This window comes from Schistocerca piceifrons, chromosome 7, assembly GCF_021461385.2.
Source record: "Schistocerca piceifrons isolate TAMUIC-IGC-003096 chromosome 7, iqSchPice1.1, whole genome shotgun sequence".
In the NCBI taxonomy this organism is placed as follows: Eukaryota; Metazoa; Arthropoda; class Insecta; order Orthoptera; family Acrididae; genus Schistocerca; species Schistocerca piceifrons.
In genome coordinates, this window is record NC_060144.1 from 481738373 (window position 1) to 481759516 (window position 21144).

General features: G+C 42.3%; 1 protein-coding gene and 1 pseudogene across 1 annotated transcript in view; one reads left to right on the top strand and one right to left on the bottom strand.

Annotated features, from left to right (window-relative positions):
- The window catches only part of LOC124805129 (post-GPI attachment to proteins factor 2-like), a 152156-nt gene that overhangs the window by 68676 nt on the left and 62336 nt on the right, over window positions 1-21144 (top strand). The window lies entirely within an intron of this gene.
- On the bottom strand, window positions 16183-16300 carry LOC124709481 (annotated as a pseudogene).

Sequence of the window (21144 nt, forward strand, 5' to 3'; positions counted from 1 at the left end):
ATATCTTGGACAGCATCTCCTTCAGTCAATTCACTGTCCTCATCCCCTCACAAATATCAGAGCACCCTTATCCATATGGACACTCCTGAATTTGGGAAATTGGCTTGTATCCTCCACAGTTTTTCCAAAGAGGGACATCAGTACTAGCTCCTCTCGTTGTGAGGTGATGGTAACAAGAGGCCAGCCTTCTTAGCTAACTGCCAATGTAAAAGTCTGAGTCTGCAATTTTTGTGTTGTATTGTTGTCACTGCAGGCTTGTACCATGGAAAGCAAGGAGAGGATGTTGATTGGTGCCCAATATCCTCTTTCTATAACACAAATTGCATGCATATATTAACAGGGTTCTTTATTCATAGGAATAAGAAAGCTACACAAATTAAGCTAGTTGTGTTACAAGCTCTCCTGTAATAGTCCATGTTAGCCTCACTGCTGGTGAAGTACAAATCCACTTTGTACACTACTCTAGTCTCTAGGTACTGACTGACTCTGAGCTAGAGGCTGAGCTAACTACACCTGCGACTCCCACTGGGCTGCGACTGATGACTCAACTCGTTGACTCTGGATGACTGACTGGATGCAACTGACTGTGCCCTCTGGTCTGCAGCAGCAATCTAAATACTGGCAGTCGAGAGGGCATAAGCTGGCGCATTGCCTGTGAGACTGTTTTTGGCCTCTCTCCCGATAAGCACATTGCTTGCACCTACTATCAATCTTCTTGCAACCTCTTTGCTGCCTGATGTGCTGGTTACAGCTCATGCCACCACATTTCTCCCCCCCCCCCCTCCACCCCAGAAATGTTGCACTGTTGTCATGTAGCGAGGCTGCGAATGACAATGGGGAGGGAGGCAGGAATCTGGACGTAGAGATGAGGCAGGAGCCGTGGCTGTGGAGGCCGGCGTACTTCCGACCATACCCCGCCATTTGGCTTGCGAAGCAACAGGAGCATCCTCTGGAAAACTGATGCCAGGGCACACATCCAGGTGTGTCCTGGAGTGATGATGGCGATGGTGACGGCGATGGTGATGGAGGGTCCAGGTCCATTGGGTCGGCGAGCAGGAACAGCGGAGGTGAGACGCATCGTCCGTTCACTCCTCTTGGGGGTGCTCTGGTGGCACCTGCTGGTAGCTGCAAAGGCTGTGTGGTCCCCTGAGGCTATGAATCTGGGGGAAGAAAAGCAGCAGAATCACAGGGCAAATGACATGCGTGAATTTGGTTCTGGTGGCAGCATTGCAACTCATCAGGACCTGCAACCAAATACATAGAAGAGCCAATGCATTCCTGGATCATGCCTCTTTCCCAGCACCCGTGGTTGCCATAAACCCAGAAAAGAACAAGATTGCATGGCATAAAGCGATACTTGTGCACCATTGGCGGCACCAGATGCTGCGGTGGGTGTAGCAAGTGCAGCAACATCCAATGGCGGTGGCCGTGCAGAAGTTCCACCAGTGATGATCCGTCTCATGGGTGGGTGTCTGTTGCCATGTGTGGGTGGTGCGAAGCTTGGCCATCTGTTGTTTGAAAGTGCTTATGAAGTGTTCTGATTCTCCATTGGACTGTGGGTGAAACAGAGCACTTTTTAGATGACAAATGCTGTTGCATTCACAAAACTGTTCAAAGTCATGCAAAGTGAACTGTGGTCCGTTGACTGACACAAGTACTTCTGGCAAACCTTCTATGCAAAATATAGAGGACAGTGCTTGAATGGTGCTACATGATGTGTTAGAGTTCATAGTCACTTGTTAAAAGAGTCTACCTTTATGAGCCAACGAGTGTTCCAAAATGGTCCTGCAAAGTCTATGTGTACTTGTTGCCATGCCGACTGAGTCTTAGGCCAAGCTGAGAATGTCAGTGGTGGAGCAGATTAGTTCACCACACATGTGTGACACTGTGATATCACCTGTTCAATGTTGGTGTCCATGCCCTGACAAGTACAGTGCTGTTGCGCCAACTGTTTAGTGCGAACAATTCGCCAGTGTCCTTGGAATCCCAGCACAGCATTTTGCAACACTTTGGGAATAAGCACATGTGATTGCCCACTGTTATTTTGACCTAGAATTACACCCTGTTAAACTGAAAGGTTAATTCTGGATATTGTTCAATGAACGAGGTCAAGATTTGCAAATGTAATGCAACAAAATCTTGACATCTGGGTCTGCTTCCGTGGCCTGTGCTTTATTTCTGTAGTGCAAGGGAAAATATTCCAGCAATTCAGAGTCCCGAGCATCGATTTGGCAACAAGATGTGGCAGATGCATCAAAATCAGAGTCTGGGCCAATCGGAAGGCAAGATAGGGCATCTGCATATCTGTGCTTTGCTGTAGGTCTGTATAGTATTTCATAGTGATATTATATCGTTATCCTGCAATTCTTTCAATTCACTGGCTGCTTTGTCACGTAAAATAATTGGAATGGGGTGGGCGTTGAGAAATTTAGGCTGAGCATTGTCTTTCAATGTAACATGCACCATGAAGTTATTTGCTTTTCCCATTCCTTCCGAAAATAGTTCAGGAAATTCTTTAAGCAAGCTAGTAACACTGTCCTTTTGTGCAAATGTGGATATGGAAAGTACATTGTCTTGGACGCTAAGGCCAAGCAAATCAAAGGCACCTAAACCAAAAATGTTCTCACTGTCACTTGATTTCAACACAGTAAAATTTACTGTCCTAGTGTGAGATATATAAGTTGCAGGCAAACTGCAATGTCCAAGCACTGGAATTTCCTGTCTGTTGTAAGCAGTTAGGTGCTTGCTAGATTTAGAAAGGCATGGTGAGCCTAACTGTTCATACATGGCATGATTAAGCAAAGTTACTGAGGCACCTGTGTCCAACTGAAAGTTCACACAACAGCCAGCAATTTGTAATGAGACAAATAGTTTGTTACAATGTCGCTGGATGGCACTAGGGTGAGAATGAGTCACAACCTTAATCTTACTTTTGTCAGAACCTGTTGTAGGTTTTGAAAACACAGTGTTCATTGCATGTGCACGAGCCTGTTTTTTTTCTGGGAGCAGGGAAAACTGGTGTTTTTGTGGTTGCAAAGAAACTGCTTGGACATGGTCTTTTTTTACACATGTGTAACACGTCGCGTTACGTGATGGGCAATCCTGTCATTTATGGTGAGCAAAACATCTAGGGCAAGACTTCACTAAATTCACAGGTCTGTTTACATGTCTACGTGGCCATCCACGTGGCTGTGTATGCACTCGTTGTGGCCTCTCTCCTGATAGGTGCATTAGTTGCACCTACTATTGATCTTCTCGCAGTCTCTTTGCTGTATGGCTTGCACGCTATTCCTTACCTCCCTTTTCTCTTTGTTCTCTAAGTTGAATGAAGAATGCAAGGACTTTGTTCACCATCACCTCTACCTGGCTTCTACTCTCCCAGTGTATGTAGTTCACATAGGATACGGTGGCCAATGCACAGTGACCAGTTTTCGTCCAAAGCACTGGGTGAGTTCATTTGTTTATACAGAAGGGGAGGCCGATAAGTGTTTTCCACCTTTTGGCTGGTCAGTGATGAAAGAATCGAGGCATGCATCCGGTAATCTTTCTCAAATGATTTTACAGAAACTATTCCATAAAAAAAAAGATTCATTTTTGCTTTACTTATAGCTCTATATGTCAGGTTAATGATGATGTGTCCACCATTTCATTAATGGTCATAGTTATTGTGATATTTATGTGAAAGTAAGACACTGCATGAAATGCAGAAAAATTTGCAATGAGAAATAGAGGTTGCTATGATTTTGTGTTTGGTCATATTACATAATATGTTGTTGTACGTGAAATTTAGCAAACATACTGAATTTTTCTTTATACTTGCGTAGAGGTATCTCTCTGTCATCAATCTTGACAAAATTTACCTGATGTAGCACACTCATTTGTGATCATGCCATGCCAGCGATAAAGCCAGAGTGAAATATCCACAACATTCCTCATATTTCATAAATTGTTTGAGATATCGAAATAAGGTTTTGGAAAATGATAGCATGCAAAGAGGAGAGTGTTTTACTATATCATTATTATTTAAAACTTCAATATCTATTGTGTTATTCCAATAACTTTTTTAGTGAAAGAGTGTAATTTTTAAGGGCCATCAGTAGCTGGTGAAATGAGAAATGCTATGGCTTTTGGAACAACATATGTGAAGACATTACACATATTTTTGTACCGAGGTTGTGCTTTTTCATAAGCTACTGACTTTACTTTTCCTCAGTTCCTCTCTTAATAAACTTAACAAACCATTGCATCAGAATACTCTTGTGATTGTGTCTGCACAACATGTTAGTGAGGTGAGACAGTGTAAACTCCACAGTGTTCTGGCAAAAGAAGCAAATTTTGACATGGCAACCAGAGAAATGTGTAGACTTTACTCAAAATTCGCCACTCCTGATGCTTGTCTGAATGTTACAAATGGTTAACAAGCCAGGTGAAAATGAATTGCAGCACTTTCAGTGGAATCTTTTCTAGATACTAATAAAAGCAGAGGCGACAGTAGATATTTTTGAACAGTCACCATACAAGTGTGGGCATGGAAGAGCCCCATTTAATATTTACAAAAAATGTGAGCGTAGGCTTCAGTTTAGAACAGCACTTCCCCTCCAGCATTCAGCATTTCCCTTACAGTACTCTTAGTGACCTCCTACCACTGCCGCTCTCCCCACACTTCCCCAGCCAACCGCGCATCTATTGGCCATGGAATTTTGTGCGCACTATTCCTGGGAGTGATCAGATGGTAACACTTATGCAAGCAGTGAGCTCTAGAAAAAGAAAACCACTAAGAAATAGTGCAAAATGTTTCTCGAACTCCATACAGCTCGACAGCAGGAGAACAAACCCAGCAATGCTAAGACCATCATCATATAAATGTAGATGTAGATGTAGAAGAGAGAGAACTAGATGTGCCAACAATCTCTGTGTTGTCGGAAGACCTGAACTTTGTTCCAGTTCCAAGAACATTACCAAAACGTGACATCATCAGCAACATTGAGCAAACCATACGTGGTCTCCCATTGGAGGCTGCCGAGTAAGTGAGGAGGGAGACTTGCAGGGTACTTGAGAAAGCAAGAATGCTGAAGAGCAACATTTTGGCGGCAGAATGGGAGGTGCTACTGGCCCTTCACAACGACAAAGATATAATGGTCTTAGCAGTAGATAAAGGCAATTTGAAAGTGCCATTGAAGTCAGAAGGTTACTGGCAGAAGATCAACACTTTACTGCACAATGCAACATATAAAGAAGTCTGGAAAGATGTGACTACTTCTGTTACATGTAAGACCATCGATCTCAGCAGCTCAGGACTTGGTAGAGACACCATCAGGAAACTTTACCCTAGGCCACCAGTGCCACCACAGCTGTACGGCCACCCCAAGATCCATAAGGAGAATGTCCCACTGCATCCTATACTGAACACAATAAATTTGCCAACATTTGGAAAGCCAAGCATCCAGCACAGCTGCTAAAACCACTCATGGGTCACTGCCCACATCATGTCAAGAACTCAACAGAATTTGTTAAAATACTCCAAGGGCTACGCATGGATGAGATGGACATACAAGACAACTTCGATGTCACATCCCTTTTCATCTGAGCACTGTTGGATGATTCCTTAGCTCTACTTGAGGGTCACTTTGATGTGGTCACAATCAAAATCTTCTGTCATGTGCTAACCATCACCTACTTCAAATGTGGTACGAGTTTCTTTGAGCAAATAGATGGTGTTGCCGTGGGTTCCCCCTTAGCTCCAAGTATTGCTAACTTTTACAGGGAGTACTTTCAAGATGTAGCACTGGATATTACCCACCTTAAACCAGAGGTGTTCTATGGAAATGTAGATGACACTTTTGCAGTGTGGCCACAAGGCAAGGAAAACCTGCAAGAGTTCCTACGTCATCTCAATGGCATAGATGACAGTGTCAAGTATACCATGGAGGTAGAAGAGGATGGATGCCTACCCTTCTTGGACATTTTGATCAAGAGAAATCTGGACAGTGTATTGGGACACTTGGGCTACAGGAAGAAAATCCTCGTAAACCTATGCCTTAATGCTCTGAGCTGCCACCATCCATACTAAACATATTAGTACAAAAAGCCAGTTCGATCTGTGACAGGAAGAGCTTGTTGCAGGAGTTGCAGCATTTGTGGGAAACTTTCCACAAAATGTCTACAAGAAGACACAAATAAGATGGCCCTTACGTACAGACAAGAGGTGGGAAGACAAACCAGGAGAAGATTAAGTAAACATGTGGCTCTCTTGCCGTATGCTGGATCACCGACAGCCAAGATTGCAAGAATATTATAAAAGCACCAAATAATGACAGTCTTCCATGCTGTGCAAAAAGTTAAGAAAATACTTGGCTCGACCAAAGATCAGCTAGGTCTACAGAAGCCAGATATCTGCAGTATTGAGTACAAATGTGGGATGCAGTACATTGGGCAGACACTGTGATGTATCTTACAGTGCTGTACGAAGCACATCAAGAATGTACAACTAGGACAGACAAACAAGTCTGTGGTAGCAGAGCATAGTTTCAATGAGGGACAATCCATGAATTTCAAACAATGAAGAAGCTATGCAGCACCAACAGTTTTTCAGACTTGGTTGTAAAAGAGGCAGTGGAAATACGTTTGCACAGCAAACTAGTAAAAAATAATAATAGATTTCAGCTTAGCACAGCAAGTGGTTCCACAATTAAGAAACTACATCAGGAATGCTCCATTCTGAAGGCAGCAGTGTCTGCAGACAGATTGGACAGCAACAGGGGCTTAACGGCCGTGTCAGGGCTGCGCCGTGATTCCCCAGCACTGGTTGCATTGTGTTCCCCCACCACTGATGTAGAACCCCCTTCCAGAGGCACATGGTTTGCCTGCCTGCAGAACTGGTCACTGGTTGAGTGGCTATATAGATAGGTGGAACAAAGCATCCCTACACTTTGCTCGAAGATGATGGGTGTGAAACTCATTGAAATGTTGCAACAACATGACACCACTACTCGGCTGCTCACCCAAGATTTCATTGGCGATAGCATGCTCACCACACACTTCACAGATTGTATAACAATTAACTCAGATGAGCCCTGAGCTGGCTTTATATCAGATTGTGGTGTGGTCTTATCAGAGGGCACACTGAAGACAAGTGCCCTCCAGGTAGTGATAAAAACACAAAAATTGACACCAGTGTTCCCCACAAGCAGCACAACTGTTGGTAGAGAAGACACAGGTGGTGCTTGTTTTGAATAATCTGTTACTGGTAAAGGTAGCTGATCATCACAGATCCGTGTTGGATGTAGGTTGTCCTGCAGATACAGGTTGGCTGGTGCACAATCTGATGGGCCCACACCTAAGTGATGATGCATGCTGGCTGTGGGCACAACATATCCGAGAGAGTGCATTGAGATATAAAGCATTCCACACAACTGTTGGAAGATGGATGAAAAGGCACGGAGTGTTAATCCCACTGCAGATACAAAACCATTCAAAGTTGTAGGTAAATGCCATCCCATTACCAGAAACAAAGTTGTGCATGGTGCCTTCAGGGGCAAAGACGTTTTCCAAGGATGTAGTAATAGCAGTATTGAAGGTGGGCCTATTTTCAGCCATTCTGTGCATCCACCAACATTAACTGCTAGCAGCCAATAAGATTCACTCCCTCTCCGAGTGGCTAGCTGAGAGTTACAAACTAGATTTCAAGACTCTTTCTCCTGAACACTGTGCTGTTGCCAAATTTTGAGGCAATGAATTTCATTCACAGAGCAACCAAATTATTCATTCAGATGATGATTTTACTTTCCTGTAGCAGTATAGCTGTAAATTATCTACTGTGATTTCCAAATGAATAAGTCACGTAATGGCAATAAAAATGAAGTTCCTCACTAGGCAGCTTTAATTAGATGGCATGCTTATGGAGTATCATCTTAGTTGTATGACTGGATATGTAATTTCCTGTCAGAAAGGACACAGTATATAGTAATCGATGAAAAATCATGGTATCTGGCATTTGCAAGGAAGTGTTGTAGGCCTTCTGCTACTCCTGATCTAATAAATGATTTAGGAGACAATCTGAGCAGTCCTCTTAGACTGCTTGCAGGTGATGCTATGATTTACTGTCTTATAAAGTCATGTGTTGTTGTTGTTGTTGTTGTTGTGGTCTTCAGTCCTGAGACTGGTTTGATCCAACTCTCCAAGCTATTCTATCCTGTGCAAGTTTCTTCATCTCCCAGTACCTACCGCAACCTACATCCTTCTGAATTTGCTAAGTGTTTTCATCTCTTGATCTCCCTCTACAATTTTTATCCTCCACACTGCCCTCCAATACTAAATTGGCGATCCCTTGATGCCTCATAACATGTTCTACCAACCAACCCCTTCTTCTAGTCAAGTTGTGACACAAACTTCTCTTCTCCCCAATTCTAAACAATACCTCCTCATTAGTTATGTGATCTACACATCTAATCTTCAGCATTCTTCTGTAGCACCACATTTCAAAAGCTTCTATTCTCTTCTTGTCTAAACTATTTATCGTCCACGTTTCACTTCCATACATGGCTACACTCCATACAAGTACTTTCAAAAACGACTTCCTGACACTTAAATCTATACTCGATGTTAACAAATTTTTCTTCTTCAGAAACGCTTTCCTTGCCATTGCCAGTCTACATTTTATATCCTCTCTACTTCGACCATCATCAGTTATTTTGCTCCCCAAATAGCAAAGCTCCTTTACTACTTTAAGTGTCTCATTTCCTAATCTAATTCCCTCAGCATCACCCGACTTAATTCAACTACGTTCCATTATCCTCGTTTTGCTTTTGTTGTTCATCTTATACCTTCCTTTCAAGACACTGTCCATTCCATTCAACTGCTCTTCCAGGTCCTTTGCTGTCTCTGACAGAATTACAGTGTCATCGGCAAACCTCAAAGTTTTTATTTCTTCTTCATGGATTTTAATACCTACTCCAAATTTTTCTTTTGTTTCCGTTACTGCTTGCCCAATATACATATTGAATAACATCGGGGAGAGGCTACAATCCTGTCTCACTCCCTTCTCAACCACTGCTTCCCTTTTATGTCCCTCGACTCTTATAACTGCCATCTGGTTTCAGTACAAATTGTAAATAGCCTTTTGCTCTCTGTATTTGACCCCTGCTACCTTCAGAATTTGAAAGAGAGTATTCCAGTCAACATTGTCAAAAGCTTTCTCTAAGTCTACAAATGCTGGAAATATAGGTTTACCTTTCCTTAATATATCTTGTAAGATAAGTTGTAGGGTCAGTATTGCATCAAGTGTTCCAACATTTCTACAGAATACAAACTGATCTACTGCGAGGTCAGCTTCTACCAGTTTTTCCATTCGTCTGTAAAGTATTTGTGTTAGTATTTTGCAGCCATGACTTATTAAACTAATAGTTCAGTAATTTTCACATCTGTCAACACTTGCTTTCTTTGGGACTGGAATTATTATATTCTTCTGGAAGCCTGAGGGTATTTCACCTGTCTCATACATCTTGCTCACCAGCTGGTAGAGTTCTGTCAGGGCTGGCTGTCCCAAGGCTATGAGTAGTTCTAATGGAATGTTGTCTACTCCCAGGGCCGTGTTTCAACTTAGGTCTTTCAATGCTCTGTCAAACTCTTCATGCAGTATCATATCTCCCATTTCATCTTCATCTACATTCTCTTCCATTTCCATAATATTGTTGTCAAGTACATCGCCCTTGTATAGACCCTCTATATACACCTTCCACCTTTCTGCTTTCCCTTCTTTGCTTAGGACTGCGTTTCCATCTGAGCTCTTGATATTCATGCAAGTGGTTCTCTTTTCTCCAAAGGTCTGGTTAATTTTCCTGTAGGCAGTATCTATCTTACCCCTAGTGATATACGCATCTACATCCTTACACTTGTCCTCTAGCCATCCCTGCTTAGCAATTTTGCCTCTTCATTTACTGCATTTTTATATTTTCTCCTTTCATCAATTAAATTCAATATCTCTTCTGTTACCCAAGGATTTCTATTAGCCCTCGTCTTTTTACCTACTTGGTCCTCTGCTGCCTTCGCTACTTCATCCCTCAAAGCTAACCATTCTTCTTCTACTGTATTTCTTTCCCCCATTCCTGTCAATTGTTCCCTTATGCTCTCCCTGAAACTCTGTACAACCTCTGGTTCTTTCAGTTTATCCAGGTCCCATCTCCTTAAATTCCCACCTTTTTGCAGTTTCTTCAGTTTTAATCTACAGGTCAAAACCAATAGATTGTGGTCAGAGTCCACATCTGCCCCTGGAAATGTCTTACAATTTAAAACCTGGTTCCTAAATCTCTGTCTTACCATTATATAATCTGTCTGAACCTTCCATTGTCTCCAGGCCTCTTCCATGTATACAACCTTCTTTCATGATTCTTGAACCAAGTGTGAGCTATGATTAAGTTATGTTTTGTGCAAAATTCTACCAGGTAGATTCCCCTTTCAGTCCTTAATCCCATTCTATATTCACCTACTACTTTTTCTTCTCTTCCTTTTCCTACTATCAAATTCCAGTCACCCATGGCTGTTAAATGTTTGTCTCCATTCGCTATCTGAATAATTTCTTTTATCTCATCACACATTTCATAAATTTCTTTGACATCTGTGGAACTAGTTGGCATATGAACTTGTACTACTGTGTTAGGTGTGGGCTTTGTGTCTATCTTGGCTACAATAATGTGTTCACTACACTGTTCATAGTAGCTTACCCACACTCCTATTTTTTTATTCATTATTAAACCTACTCCTGCATTACCCCTATTTGATTTTGTATTTATAACCCTGTATTCACCTGACCAGAAGTCTTGTTCCTCCTGCCACTGAACTTCATTAATTCCCACTATGTATAACTTTAACCTATCCATTTCCCTTTTTAAAATTTCTAACCGCTTTCCCAATTAAGGGATCTAGCATTCCACACTCCAATACATAGACTGCCAGATTCCTTTCTCCTGATAACGATGTCCTCCTGAGTAGTCCTCACCCGGAGATCCGAATGGGGGACTATTTTTTCCTCTGTAATATTTAACCAAAGAGGACACCATCGTCATTTAACCATACAGCAAAGCTGCATGCCCTCGGGAAAAATTAAAGCTGTAGTTTCCCCTTGTTTTCAGCTGTTCGCAGTACCAGCACAACAAGGCTGTTTTGGTTATTGTTGCAAGGCCAGATCAGTCAATCATCCAGACTGTTGCCCCTGCAACTACTGAAAAGGCTGCTGCCCCTCTTCAGGAACCACACGTTTGTCTGGCCTCTCAACAGATACCCCTCTGTTGTGGTTGCACCTATTGTACAGCTATCTGTATTGCTGAGACACGCAAGAAATGATCCTCATAATAACATAAGAAAAACTAGAGCTTGCACGAAAAGATTAAAGTGTTCATATTTCCTGTGTGCTATTTGAGAGTGGAACAGTAGAGAAATAGCGTGAAGGTGCTTCAATGAATCCTCTGTCTTGCACTTAATTGTGAATTTCAGAGTAATCATGTAGGTGTAGATGCTTCACAAGCAGTCGAGGTGATTTATGTCTTCCATTTATAACTTTTTCAAGTGTGAATCTGAAAGCGAGACTTCTATTTTTGACATTTTGAAGACTCAAGAACAAACTGCAGAAGCACGTGTCAGCAAGACAACTGTACAGAGAATAGTAAACAAGAGTGTCAAAGCTGTAGAAACGCCAGGAAAATTTTATTTTCATGTCACCTGGAAAGCATCAAAATCACAAGAAACCTGTAACACAAATAGATGGTTTTGACAATGATATTTTAAAGCACTCCTTGTTTGAAATGTATGTAAGAAGGGAATGGCTGACATCACAAAAACTCATTACAGTTATGCCTGAGCAAATTGGCTTCAAAGATAATGCTTCTCAATGCAAAGAATTTTAAGACATTGGTTTCAAATGTGTTAAGAAGAGAATTTTTAATTGAATGAAGTGACATAGATGAAGCATGAACCACGTCCCTTATAATGATGCACTATGCAAGATGAGGAGCTAGTTCTACTGTATATTACCTTGATGAGACATGGGTGAATTAGAATCATCCCATGAGTACATGCTGGAAAATGAGTGATGGTACTCCTGGTTATAAAGTTCTCATAGAAAAAGGTTCTCAGATACTTATTCTGCATGCTGGCTCTTCTTCTAATTTGGTTCCTAAGGGTAAACTTGTATTTAGGTATAAGAAAAAGAGTAGTGACTACCATTCAGAAATGAATGCCGTCACTTTCAAGAAGTAGTTCACTGGACAATTCTTGCCATATCTTGCTTCAAAGTGGGCCAGTTGTAAATACCAGGCCAGTTATCATTCAGCTGTTACCGAGAAAAGACCAAGTATGAGCACCAGGAAAGGGGATATTATGCTCTGGCTGAAAAATAAAAATATCCTGGACACTATAAGCCAGACTCATGCTGAACTGTTGCAGCTCATTAATTTATAAATGTCATGCAACAGAATGTACAAATTTTACTTTCTGCATGTGAATGTGGTCACACAGTTTTGCGTTTACCCACATATCACTGTCAGTATTATCTGACAGAATTAATTTGTGCACAGCTTATATGCTATGTGGGACGAAAACAAAACATTCAAGATAACAGACACTGAGATGATTGTCCTTGGAGCAGTAGATGACATCTCCCTTCAGTGTGGGCACACTGTGTGCAGCACACTGTAAAGTTCAAGAAATAAGACTTTGACAGGGAGGTGAAGATGGATAAAAGTCTTGAACCTATCATCCTCGATGTACAATCAGATGGTTTGGACATGGACTCAGATAGCAGGTGGTAGTACAATGTAGATGTTGAAACAAAGTAAAGTAATAATCTATCTTTGTTCTAAGACTCATGGTTTAAAAATTATTTTGTCAATAAATCAGTTGCATACATAGTACGGGACAAATTCCTAGCTTTCATTGATTGAGAATATGTAGCGTATGAAGTATTCAGAACAATGATGTTCAACACATTGCCCACGGAGAAGTTAAGCTTTTCCCAGCATGTTGTATGCTCTAATTGCTTGTGATAATGGAGCCGAATAAATTCATCGAAAACTCCAATATTTCAACAAGTAAACCCCTTAATTTTCAAGGCACAAATTGGAAATTGCCTTAAAATGAAAGGGAAGATTATCTGTCAAGATATTGGTGGTCTTCAACATTATTGGTCAGCATTCTGTAGAGTTATTCACAGAAGATGGTTAATTATTTGCTTATTCAGTGAATCATAAATATATTCTCCCACTATTATGTCAAAAAAAGTAGTTGAAAATCATAATGCCTGTTGACACTGAAAAATATGATAAAATACTGACAATTTTTGCAATAGTCTTGTGCACTAGTCTTTGCTACCAGTAATTCTTTTTTATGCATAGTGATTTACATTGACCTGCAATGGAACACACCCACATACATGCATTATAAACATTAAACAAAATTATATGGAGTAGAAGCAACTGTCAAAAAAATATAATGGTTTTGCTTTGAGTCTGAAGTTTGTGAATTACACTTTTACCTATAATATTGTCCAAATCACAATAAATGGCAATTATTGCAAACATTTCCATGATCTTGTTATTAGAAAATCACTGTTCTGAGAAAAATTGTACTTAACATCTTCACAAAGCTGTTTCAGTTGTTCTTGCCTTCCGGCATCACACAGACAGTTGGTGGACACAACCTCAAGACATGAAGTAATACGCAACTGGCCATTAAAATTGCTACACCAATAAGAAATGCAGATGATAAATGGGTATTCATTGGACAAATATATTATACTAGAGCTGACATTTGATTACATTTTCACGCAATTTGGTGCATAGATCCTGAGAAATCAGTACCCAGAACAACTACCTCTGGCCATAATAACGGCCTTGATACGCCTGGGCATTGAGTCAAACAGAGCTTGGATGGTGTGTACAGGTACAGCTGCCCATGCAGCTTCAACATGATATGACAGTTCATCAAGAGTACTGACTGGCGTATTGTGACGAGCCAGTTGCTCTGCCACCATTGACCAGACACTTTCAATTGGTGAGAGATCTGGAGAATGTGCTGGTCAGGGCAGCAGTCGAACATTTTCCGTATCCAGAAAGGCCCGTCCAGGACCTGCAACATGCGGTCATGCATTTTCCTGCTGAAATATAGAGTTTCGCAAGGATCGAACGAAGGGTAGAGCCACGGGTCGTAACACATCTGAAATGTAACATCCACTGTTCAAAGTGCCATCAATGCGAACAAGAGGTGACCGAGACGTGTAACCTATGGCACCCCATACCATCACTGCGGGTGATACGCCAGTATGGCGATGACGAATGCACGCTTCCAATGTGCATTCACCGCGATGTCACCAAACGCGGATGCGACCTTCATGATGCTGTAAACAGAACCTCGATTCATAAAAAAAAAATGACTTTTTGCCATTTGTGCACCCAGGTTTGTCATTGAGTACACCATCGCAGGCGCTCCTGCCTGTGATGCAGTGTCAACAGTAACCGCAGCCATGGTCTCTGAGCTGATAGTCCATGCTGCTGCAAACGTCGTCGAACTGTTCATGCAGATGGTGGTTGTCTTGCAAACGTCCCCATCTGTTGACTCAGGGATCAAGACGTGGCTGCACGATCCGTTACAGCCATGCGGATAAGATGCCTGTCATCTTGACTGCTAGTGATATGAGGCCATTGGGATCCATGATGGTGATCTGTATTACCCTCCTGAATACACCAATTCCATATTCTGCTAACAGTATTTGGATCTTGACCAATGTGAGCAGCAATGTCGCAATACGATAAACTGCAATCGCGATAGGCTACAAAGTTGGAAACATGATGATATGCATTTATCCTCCTTACACAAGGCATCACAACGACGTTTCACCAGGCAACACCGGTCAACTGCTGTTTGTGTATGAGAAATCGGTTGGAACTTTTCTCATGTCAGCACGTTGTAGGTGTTGCCACTGGCACCAACCTTGTGTGAAAACTCTGAAAAGATAATCATTTGCATATCACAGCATCTTCTTCCTGTCAGTTAAATTTCGCATCTGTAGCACGTCATCTTCATGGTGTAGCAGTTTTAATGGCCAATAGTGTATTTCCCTCATGTAGAGGATTGATTGAAATCGGTTTTAAAATGTATTATTACCTCTTAGATATGAACCTTTAATACGATGTACTGAAGGCAAATGAACCTGATTGTTGTCCACAGCAATACAGTTCAGCAACATGGACTTTCTTTGCCTGCTCTCTGCTGCCATGCACACGCAGACCTCATCCCCTCCATGCTTCCCTATTGCTCTGCCTCTATGTGCGGAAGTGCAGTCCTACATGACATGGGCTATAGTAACCTGAAACATGTGAAACACAAAATAGAAGTGAGAAAAGGAGTCAGACATGACTAACAACATGAAGCTCAAAAATGGATCAGCAAATTCTAACTAGATATGCTCACACTGCTCTGCAGCTTTGGGCCAAGGAGAAAACTGCTGAGGAGCAACAGCTTGATGGGCCCGACATGTGGAACCATGGCAGATCTTATGCATGTGTACTGGAGGGCACTTTAACCTTGTGTCATAAAATGATTATATAGATGAGAAAAAGCAATTGTGCTGAACAACTGTTAATACACCACACACACATACACACAGATGGGCACTACTCGACTCTGAAATGTTAGGTAAATATTATCTGAGGCCAAGCCATGCAGTCTGCTCTCATGCCCAGCAACTAGACTCACTGCAAGATTGTTTTAATACCTGATATGGCAATCTAAGTTTTGGCAAGTTAAGGAAAATTAAATAACACACGCATTGAAATAAATGAAATATAAATAAAATAGTGAAAAGGGTTGCACTGTTTTGAATAATTGACTATAGACAACACTGTGGGATTTAACTTGAATGAACTGGTGATTTATTCAGTCAGTAAAAATGGTGGCCCTACATACATTCATATATAAACTAAACTAAACTCCTCATGAACAGCCTATGAAGGCCCAACGGTACCGACCAGCCGCCATGTCATTCTCAGACTATAGGTGTAACTGGATGTGGATATGGAGGGGCATGTGGTCAGCACACCACTCTCCTGGCCATATGCCAGTTTTCGAAACTGGAGCTGCTACTTCTTAGTCATGTGGCTCCTCAGTTTGTCTCACAAGGGCTGAGTGCACCCTGCTTGCCAATAGCACTCGGCAGACCAGATGATCACCCATCAAAATGCTAGCCCAGCCCGACAGTGCTTAGCTTTGGTGATCTGACGGGAATCAGTATTACCACTGCAGCAAGGCCATTGGCACATTCATATATGAGTGAAATAAAATAATAATCATAATCAGTTGCAATAAAGATGTGTATCTGTGTATGTAAGTGCTAGCAGATACCCCAAATTCAGTGGTCCAAAAACTACAATGCCCCATTCCACTAAACTGTACACAAAATAATCGTCGGCTCACAAATAATTTAAGTTCAATATAATGATTAACATATATAAACTCATGTAACCATGAGTAGATTCCAACAGGCTAACCAGCAATAATTCCAGATTCACTGACACTTGTAAAATGTTGAGAATCCCAACTGACTCACAGATTCTAAATCCATTCACCTCAAAATTCTTCTAAGAGTGAATGAAAATCAAAATATTTGCACAGTCATTTGCCACCTAAAATCTATCAAGTTATATGTTTATAAACCACACTAGTAACTCTCCAACAAGCATGTTACCTTTTCTTCTGCCTGGAATAGAATGATAGCTCAACACAGAATTTTACAATGATCCCAAAAATGTGTAAAATGGACCACAGTTAAAAATATATACAGTTCACAAATACAACATAAATGTTAAACGAAGCATTTTTCTTCAGTCCTTCTCAGACCATACACAGTGTCTTATTTCTAATATTTTACCGACAACTAATTAAAGTATGAAATTTGTCCACACACACACTCAGTATTAATGACAAAGAAATTGTTGTTAATACCTGATAAATAGTAAGGATGGCCGGCTCAATTGAAACATCACTATGTGCTCTATTTAATGATGGTTTTAGATTTTATGTACATATCAACACTTTCAAATGATGAATGTCTTTCTATTATAGGCTGATTTAACATTTAATTATTTAATTAAGATATTACTCAATAAACTACACAGATGATACATGGTTACATAAGGAAATTGTAAGGGATGACATGATGCTTTCATTTTCTCCATAACTGTGGAGAATCTGATTTTCTGACACATTTGCATAATTATAAAACAGAGGATTATAAAACACAGGATTATTCAATAAATAAAATGTATACACACGTGTTACTTTGACTGTTGATAGTTAATGTCCTCAGCTTTTATCCATCACCTTGATCATGAAGATCACATGACATATTCAGAGTTATTAGTTTATAATGGTTGTATAACAAAACATTTACAGTGCTGTCAATACCATGATTAAGCTGATGACATTTATTTTGTGTTATGAGTAATCCATGAATTATTGTTTAACTTTAAAGTATTACTAAGCAGATACTGTCTGCCATTCTCAGACAGCTACCATTTTTTTCTATCTTAGCCATCTTCATCCTTGCTATCCAAATGCTGTCTTCCCCCAACCCAAGGGTCTTGGAAAACCATCCTTACCTTCCGTGACTTGGCTCTGCTCACCTCTCGCCAGCAGCTGTGGCCGCTCAGCCTGGCTCAGCCCAAGCTGTGCCAAAAATTATGCTTTCATTGACTGTGCCCCTTTGGCAGCTTGCCAGCACATGTGCTAACTCACAGAGGTTTGCAGTGTCAAAATTAATATTAGGTCAGAATATGCATTGACACATCAAACATCTCATCTGGGACATGCTCCAAGTTTTCAGAAGGTGCAGCACTCACAGCCAAAGAGCAGAGGAATCAAGATAGAACAGCAGTCCTCATCCAAGACCCACAACAGGTTCCCATCGTTCAGGTGAAATACTGGCCTCCATGACCAGTAGGAATAAAATTCATGTCAGGAGGTGCTTCTGACTAACTGTGTTCTACAAAGTGAGCAAGGCAGCATAACATTGGGTTCTTATAGGTGGCACCCACAACATCATGCGATGTTGCGGGAAAGATTGTATTCTAATTACAAAAGAGAACACCACGTGATGATGGACACAACAAACTTTATTAAGTCTAGGACATACTTACTATAGTAGGTGCACTAGCCACAGAGAGGTGCACAGTCACAGTCCAATATCATTTATGCAAAGGTAAACATGTGACTGAATCTGAACAGGCTGGGCTCATCTCTAAAAGTTCTTGGCCAGGTGCTGGAGTGGACGGACAATAGGCTATGTGCACATCTACGAGTGGTGACCTCTGACACTTTTCAAACTTCTAGCTGTGTCTGCCGACTTCTGTGGTGTGGCTTGAGACTGCATGCCCAGATCTTGGATGTGGGTCCATGTGGGCTACTACAATCCCCCCCCCCTCTCCCCAGCCCTCCCCCCTCTCTTGGGGGGCCAGAGTGTTGCTGACCCCCAGGGCAAGTTGTGGATTGCTGCGATGTGGAAACAATGGAGGCCCTAGAGGTGAGAGGAGCGAGCAATGCCCAGTTGCTGGAGACCCAGGGATATAGATGAAAGTGGCCAGCTTCCAGCTTGGGCAGAATCCCAGTACCCCCCCCCCTCCCCCCCAATCAGATCACAATACAGCAGAACCAGTGACAGACAGCTTAGGTCAAGACCCATGATAATGTCCAGCAGCAATATCGAAGGTGGAGATGACACCACTGCAGGCTGAGACTGCTGCTGTCACATAAAAATGGTGACGGGTATGCACTCTGGCTGCCACAGGAGTTATTGCTGGAGACTGTGAAGGCATAGGTGCTTCAGGCGGAGGTGCTGCCCCAAGTGGAATGGGAGGATGGACCATTCGCAGTTTGAGTTGGTGGCGCCTGACAGCTGGGGTACTGGAGAAGGCTAAAATGAGTGGAGGGGTTGATGGTGTGATCACCAGGGCACATAGGTGATTTTGATGGTGCCAGACGTCCTGGCTCCCTGTCTGTAGGGTGTAGGCATGGCCGCCATTCTGGCACACAGTGACTGCTGGTATCCAGCAGAGACTCTGACCATAACTACATGCCCAGACTGCCATCCCTGGCACCTGGTATGCCAGAAAGCATTGGCAGTTGAGATCCAGGACAGAGGAGATGGAAGTAGTGCCTAGGCTGGCTCCCTCAGAGAAGCTCTCCTGTGCTGTGGGAACCAATAGGAGTTGTCATCCGATAGGCTGTTAGAAAAATAAATACCACTTCGGTGGGGAAGTCTTCCAGATACTTTTCATCTGGGTCTCAAATGCATGAACCATATGCTTGGCCTCTGCATTAGATTGTAGGTGAAAGGAAGGGAATTGAACACAGTGAATGCCTGACCACACACAGAAATCACAAAATGCGTGAGACAGGAACTGGAGTCCGTTGTCAGAAATGAGGGTAACTGGAAGACCTTCCACAGAAAAAATTTTGAAGAGAGCAAGAGTACTTACCTTGTTAGTGGTCGAGGGGCACTGGACCATGCATGAAAACATGTCAGTGACAATTAGACAGAACATTCAGAAATGGACCTGCAAAATCAACATGAATGTTTTCCCAGAGCTGACTGCCATAGAGAGGCCAATGACCAGCATGTTTGGGACATGCAGTAACCTAGTGTTCTGGCTCTCAGTGAATGCCAGGCCAGTTAATATGACAGCAAGCCACGGCTTTGGTGCAGGATACATCCCCCTGACCCTGATGTAATAGCTGTAAAACCTCCTGCTGCGCACTCCTGGGAATGACGACCTAGTCATCTTTGGAGATGAGGAGACCGAGAGATGATGGCGTAAGACAAAGTAGCTGCAGAGCGGATCGGATCAGCAACCCAAAGTATGAGAAGACCAACCCTGTTAGATGAGGTGGACTACTTGTCTGAGGATGGGGTCAGCTACTGTTGTCTTGGCGACTCGGGTGCTAATGACAGGAAACCTGTCTACCCTTTGGCAGGAGGAGACATCCAAATGAAAACACATGAGCTCCTCCAGTTTGAACTCAGGGTTCAGGCCAATGGAAATCCAGGATAAGGTGTCCAGATTGGCGGGGCATCTCATAGGGTGAAAGTGAATGTCATAGTTGTATTTAGAGGGAAACAAGGCCCACTGCTGCGAGCTCTGGGCTGCCTCCTCGGGGACCTGCATGGACGGACTGAGGCTTGTGGTTCATTACTGGTCAGAATTTGGTGCCATTCAAGAAAATGCAAAATTTGGTGACTGTATACACAATGGCCAGAGCCTCCTCCTCACCTGCGAGTACTGTTGGAGCTATGCTGCACAAAGAGTTTTAAATGCAAATACCACCAGTGACTGCTTGGAGCCATCCACATTCTGATGGGTGAGGACTACCCCACACAATGCTGTGGGGTATCTGTAGTCAAAACCATTGGTTTGTTTGAATCAAAGACAAGGTAACAAGACACAATGCTGACCAGAGGCACTCCTTCAGCTAGGTGAAGGACTGGTCCCATGCTGGAGACTTGACAAAGAGATCACCTTTTCTGTGAAGGAGATGCAGTGGGTGCATGATGAATTACCTGGGAATGAACCAGTGAAAATAGGCAATTTTATCTAAAAAAAAGCCCTCAGTTCATGCAATGGTGAAGGATGTGGCAGTTCTGTAATGGCCTGAAATACTCTGTATGGGTCAGACATCCTGCCTCAAGATGACATGGCCCAGATGTTCAAGAGGTGGTTGGAAAAATTTGAACTTCTGCAGACTGCAACACAGATCCATGGCCCTGAGTTTACAAAAGAGGGCCCAGAAGGTGTGCAGGTGGTCACTTGTAGTATGTCTTGCAACAGGATGTCATTTAAGTAGTTGAAGCAGTGCGGAATAAGGGAATGACCTGTTCCAGATAGTGTTGAAAAACATCAAGTGCACTTGCTACCCAAAACATCAACTATTCATATTGTTAAATGCTGAATGGTGTGTTAATGACCATGATATGCTTGGACTCATCATCCAGTTGTAACTGGTGATACACTTTGGAAAAATCAACTTTGGAGAAGAACTGACCCCCTGCTATCAGTTTGTCAGGACATGACAAGGAGTACGTGTTGACCATTGACTGTGGTGGCCTTA